Below are 6,000 nucleotides of genomic sequence, written 5' to 3'. Positions count from 1 at the left end.
ATATTTAAGAGCAAATCTTCTATTAATGTGCTACTCTTCCTTGATGGCACTTGAATTGTATTTTCTGCTTCTTCAAATAGTCCCCTGGGGTCAGTACTTACCTTTTCTTGTTTCACATGTGACAGTAAGGTGCATACTGACTGTACTAAGCCCAGGTCCAAAGTCTTTGAGATGCTTTCACAACCTTTCTGTTGATGTTAAAAAAAATATTTAAACAACTAAAATATCAGAAGCCATGATTGTTTGTTTATAAAAATATAATACTTGGACACTAAGCCAAATATTGTTATTGTTATGCATTTCCAGTCATTATATATAGTAGATTTCATCAGTAACCTTAATTCTTCATCTCCCTATGTCCATGGATTTGCCACTTGAGTTTGAAATTCCTGTCATCAAAGAAGCAATGTCTATTTCCATCCTTCTGAATCTGGGATGTCCTGTGTCTTGCTTTGGCTAACTGAATGTGTAGTGGGGACACGGTTGTTCCAATTGCACATCTCGAGGTGTTTCCTCTTATCTTTCTCTGCCATCTCTGCGAGAATGTGCTGAGATTGGCATGCTTGTAGATGAGAGCTATGAGGAGCTGAGGTGAGTCACTCCAGTCATCCCAGTTGAAGCCTTCCTAAATCAGCTCATGGATCTCCAGATGTGCTAGCAGGACCATCTAGCTGACTACCTCCATTCATCTAGCAATGAATGCTTGTTATATACCTCTGTGGTTTTGTGTGGCTTGTTACATAGCAATATCTTTCTGATGTCTATATGTCAAAAGGAGATTTTAAAACCCAAAAATAAAATGAAAAAGTAAAATGACAGATTTTTACTCTCCATTTTTCTCCAAAAGTAATTATGAGTTTTCAGATTATTTTAAAATTAAATCCAATGCCAGACTCAAAATGTTAGCTGTGGTTGTCTCTGAGGAGATGACAGGGGTGTGAGTAAAATTTTCACTGTATATCCCTTGTTCCTTCCATTTTGTTTTGTTTGTCACCAGTATTGAATGCAGGGACACTCTATCACTGAGCTACAGCCCCAGCCCTTTTTATTTTTTATTTTTATTTTTAGACAGGGCCTCACTAAGTTGCTGAGGCTGGCTTTGGACTTGTGATCCTCCTGCTTCAGCCTCCCAAGTTACTAGAATTAGAGGCATGCACCACCACGCTTGGCTCATCCTTTTGTTCTTTTGATATATGAACCATATGAGTGTTACCCATTCAGAAAAATACAATATAATCCTACACATATTTAGTGCATTGACTTGTATCTCCAGAGGAGAGATCAAAGCAGGGAAAAAGAGACAATTATTTGTAAGACTAAATTTTTCAGTGGATACAGTTGGATATTTGGGGCCATATATTAATACCGCAATAACTTTACAGATAGATAGGAATCTATAGATCAGTTCTTGTAAATTGTGGTTTTCCTCTTGTTGTCTCCAAAATTTGCTAGCAGAGATTTCTTAAACACCGAATCCTTGGTTCTCAAAGTTTAGGCTGCATAAAATCATCCTTGGCTTCTTTAAAAAAAAGTAAATGGTCCAGTACTGTATCAGAGATTCTGATTTTAGGTCAGAGGTGGTGCTCAGAAATATGCATTATAACTAGCAACTCAAATGGACTCCATTTATAGGAGAACTCAGAGTAATCACTGTGGAGTGGTTTTATCAACTTCTCAAACTGCCTTTGTTGTATAGAAACCATGAGACTGTGGGTGTTTGATTCTTTCTCACCAAGTAGAAGGCCATTTAATTTGGTAACTATAAGAAAAGGAACTGGGTGCAATGGGGGCATGCCTGTAATCCCTGCAAATCAGGAGGCTGAGATAGGAGAATTGCAGGTTTGAAGACAGCCTCAGCAACATAATGAGGCCCTCAGCAATTTAGTGAGATCCTGTCTTAAAATAAAAAAAATAAAAATAAAAACGGCTGCCCTGGATTCAATCCCTGGAGAGAGAAAGGGAGAGAGAGAGAGAGAGAGAGAGAGAGAGAGAGAGAGAGAGAGAGAGAGAGAGACATGGCTGGGGATGTAGTTCAGGGTAAAGTACCCCTGGGTTAAATCTCCAGTACCTAAAAAAAGAAAGAAAGAAAAAAAAAGGAGTAAGTGACATTCAGAACCCCAAAAACATGGGTCAAAGAATGCAGAAGATCAGTATATTTTAAAAAGAACTTGTGGAAGAATTAATCAGATTTTTCAAACACACATAAACTAATTTTAAGAATAAGGGTACTAAAACCAGGAATGTGGTGGAGGCTCACATCTGTAATTCCAGCTACTCTGGAAGCTGAGGTGGGAGGATCATGAGTTTGAGGCCAACCTGCCTGGAAAACTTACAGAGAACCTGTCTAAAAAAAAAAAGGTCTGGGGGTGTAGCTCAGTGTTAGAGTACCCTTGGATTCCATCCTCAGCAACACATACAAATGTACTAACATAATTATGCAATGAAATCAGTCAAAATAAAGTTTTTATTTTGATTTGAGAAAATAATATTTACTGCTTGATGAGGAAAGAAGAATTCCAGAAGAAAATAAATGAGTAGCCCTTTGGCATAAGTATGAAATTTATCAAAGTAAAACAGTCAAGTTCTGGTTACATATGTTGACTGAAAACTGTTCTTTGAATATTCTGGTAGCTGTTGGGGACAAATAGAGACATTTCTGGCTTCAGGGTCTAGCTAAAGACATTTTTGTTATTGTTTTTGAGAATGCCAAGGTTCCACAAGATAGATTTGAAAAAAATCCTTGTAGTTTATAGCATTTTCTAACTCTTATATCTAACATAATGAGGTACAAAATACTAGTTATGCCTAGTAGATGCTCAGAGGGTTTGTTTTTAATTGTGTAAAATTCAGATTTAATTGAGTTTATTTTAAAATGGGTTTTTGTTTTTGTTGTTGTTGTTGTTGGTGGTGGTGGTGGTTGGTTGGTTTTTTGGTTTGGGAAATAGCATATATTCAGGAAAGAGGTGGGAAACACACAAATGGAGAAAAAAAAAAATAGCCCGGCCTCCAAACACAAGTTTAAATGTCTTGGTATTTTCTCATTAGCCTTTGATCTATTTTACTTCCAAATTGGTTGGAATTTATACTAAATACAAGTTATACATATATAACCACTAAGCCACATTCCCAGCCCTTTTTATTTTTCATTTTGAGATAGGGTCTCACTAAGTTGAACAGGCTGGTTTTGAACTTGCAATTCTCCTGCCTCAGTCTGCATCTTACTTTTTAAAAATTAGATTGGTGGCGGACAGTACCGGGGATTGAACTCAGGGGCACTCGACCACTGAGCCATATCCCCAGCCCTATTTTGTATTTGATTTAGAGACAGGGTCTCAATGACTTGTTTAAGAGACCTCAATTTTGCTGAGGCTGGCTTTGAACTCTAAATCCTCCTGTCTCAGCCTCCCAAGCCACTGGATTACAGGCATGTTCCACTGTGCCAAGCTAAAAACTAAACATTATAATTACTTCTCTATGTCTTTTGTATCTTAAATACATGTCATTTTTAATGGGTGTAATATCTTTGGAGAAGTCCCTTAGGATTAGATATCTGGAGGGTTTCCAGACTCTTGTTACTATGCAAATAAGGTTGTTATTAACAACTGCTTAACATTACTTTCTTGATGGTGGTATTACTTATAGTCATTCATTGAGAATTCCCAGAAGTCATACATCTGGGTCAGATGTTAAGAATATTATTAAAGATGATGTTGTTTTGTCAGATTGCTTTCCTAAAGCATGCTCACCAACATTACATCACCCTTGCTTGTATTTATATTATATTCCTTCTTTTCTTCATTCCTTCTCTAATATTTATTAGAGAGCTGTTTATAACCATCATAGGAAAAAATCATTGCTGATTAGATAGGAGCCAGTGATATCCTGTTTCAAACTTTAGCTATTTGATTATTGTTGAATTATCTGTTGACTAGTAATTTTAGTTTCTCTTTCACCTCTAGTAGTTTTTTCATCAACTTGTAACAGGGCTTCTACAATGAAGAACTTACCGCGGGTTTATTGTACATGCTGCAAATATGTACTCTCAGAGTTAATTTCTGAAATCTTTGTTTTTCCCTGGAGTCACTGATCCGCTGATGGTGATCCCTGGGCTGACTCATTTTCTTCAGGGTTTGCAAAGCTCCTCATTCTAGCACCCTCAAGACTGATGCTCTTGATGCACCCCTTGCCTGTCCCTGATGTCACCATTTTTCAACCAGATCCAGAGATGGGAAACATATCCACATCTGCTTTCCGGTAATCAGACTCTACTGCTATCTGTTGGACACTATCTTTAAAAAAGCGGGAGTCACCATTCTAAACCCCAGTGTCTGTAAATGGTTTTCTGTCTGAGATTAGAGCCTTTTAAGCTATCTTCTCCCCTAGGGGGGAAAAAAAAAACTAAGAAGAAAAAGGCTTATAGCAAGATAGTTATTACCTAAAACAAATTTGGATTAAGGCTGTGTGCTATCACTATATTAAAAATTGCCCCAAATTTATCAGAATTAAAAATAATTCTAAAAAAATGAGATTAAGGATATGAGGATTCAATTTTCTGGGTGCCTGGACCACTTTAAACCTCTTTGGGCCCTGCTACTCTAAGTATGGTCCAAGGGTAAGCAACTTCAACCTTCCCTGGGAAGTCATTTGAGATACAGACCTTACCCTAGACCTTCTGGGTGAAGTCTGCTGTTTAAGAAGAGATCCAGATGATTTGTACTCAGGTTAAATTTGAGAAGCACTTTCTTAAAGCAGTGGTCTCAACCCTGGTTTACACATTAGAATCCCTTTGAGGAGTCTGCAAATAATATCAATGCTCAAGCCCTATTCTCAAACATTTTACCTTGTTGGTTGAGTATGGGTTTGAACTTTGGACTTTGGGAAGCTCTCTACTGATTCTTTGTGTAGCTAGAGTTCATAACTGACTTAAGTTCCTAAAACGTCTTTGTAAAAGCTATAAACTTTTTCTAAATCTAAAGTCCTCAAATCTCATGCTTTTAAGCTAAATATTATGTATTATGATTAAAAATCAAAGATCTTAATGGACATGAATGTATTTTGTCTTATGGGGGAGGGAATTGTCTCGGCTCGCTTCAAGAGCAACTAGGTATCTCAGGATAAGAAATAAAGCAAAAACACACAAAAAACAATAGGGCTCTTGCCCACAAATGCATCTCAGTATCTGCAGACGTCCCCTTTGTGGTGTTCTTACCTCCCTGAATGGGTCACATAGCAGCACAGTAAACAGATCCAGCAATGAGGTCATTAAAATGAACAGAACAGCCAGGCTGGCCCTTTCCCCACCACACGTCTTCACGCTACTATGGATGCAGTTTTCAAAAGTAATCTCTCTACTGCTTATGAGTCATTTCCTGAAGTGAGGAACAAACACAGGGCCACCTGGGTAGGAACCATACATGCTGAATTCCAAGACACTGCTGAATCTGACCTCTGGTTTTCCACGTGTTTCCAGAAAACCAGTGTGCAGTCAACAATCCCCATGACTACAAACTCAGACTAATCTTCATTTTCTAGGGCTGCCTTCACAGGTAAAATCTTCTGCGGTTTTGAACAGCCTCTTGGCCTGCTGGCCAAAATCGTGCTCAGCAAAAGCCTCTCTCTTCCCTTTAGACAGCAACTGGTTGAAAACCAGACCTCACATTGAATTTCCCAATTGGCGGCCCCACAATACTTGGTGAATTGAATTAGTTTTTATTGTTTTAAGACACAGATGTGGGACAGCCAGAAAGCCAATATGGTAGCTAGCAGCCATGAGCTGTTCATTCCACTTTGCTTTATCTTAATTACCATTTTTTTTTTCTGTGTCCTTTAAGTCAATAAAGTGAAAATCTTGTGTAAGAACAATTGTTCTCAAGCTTCTTTGGTTCAGAATACTTTAATACAACTGGAATTATTGAGGACCACAAAGAACTTTGTTTATGTGGGTTATATTCAATGGTGTGCTGGTATCAGCTTGTACCCACTCATAAGAATTCATTATTC

The sequence above is a fragment of the Marmota flaviventris genome, chromosome 5 (genome assembly GCF_047511675.1).
Source record: "Marmota flaviventris isolate mMarFla1 chromosome 5, mMarFla1.hap1, whole genome shotgun sequence".
Taxonomy (NCBI): Eukaryota; Metazoa; Chordata; class Mammalia; order Rodentia; family Sciuridae; genus Marmota; species Marmota flaviventris.
The sequence above is the reverse complement of the archived record's forward strand: the minus strand, read 5'-3'. Positions refer to the sequence as shown.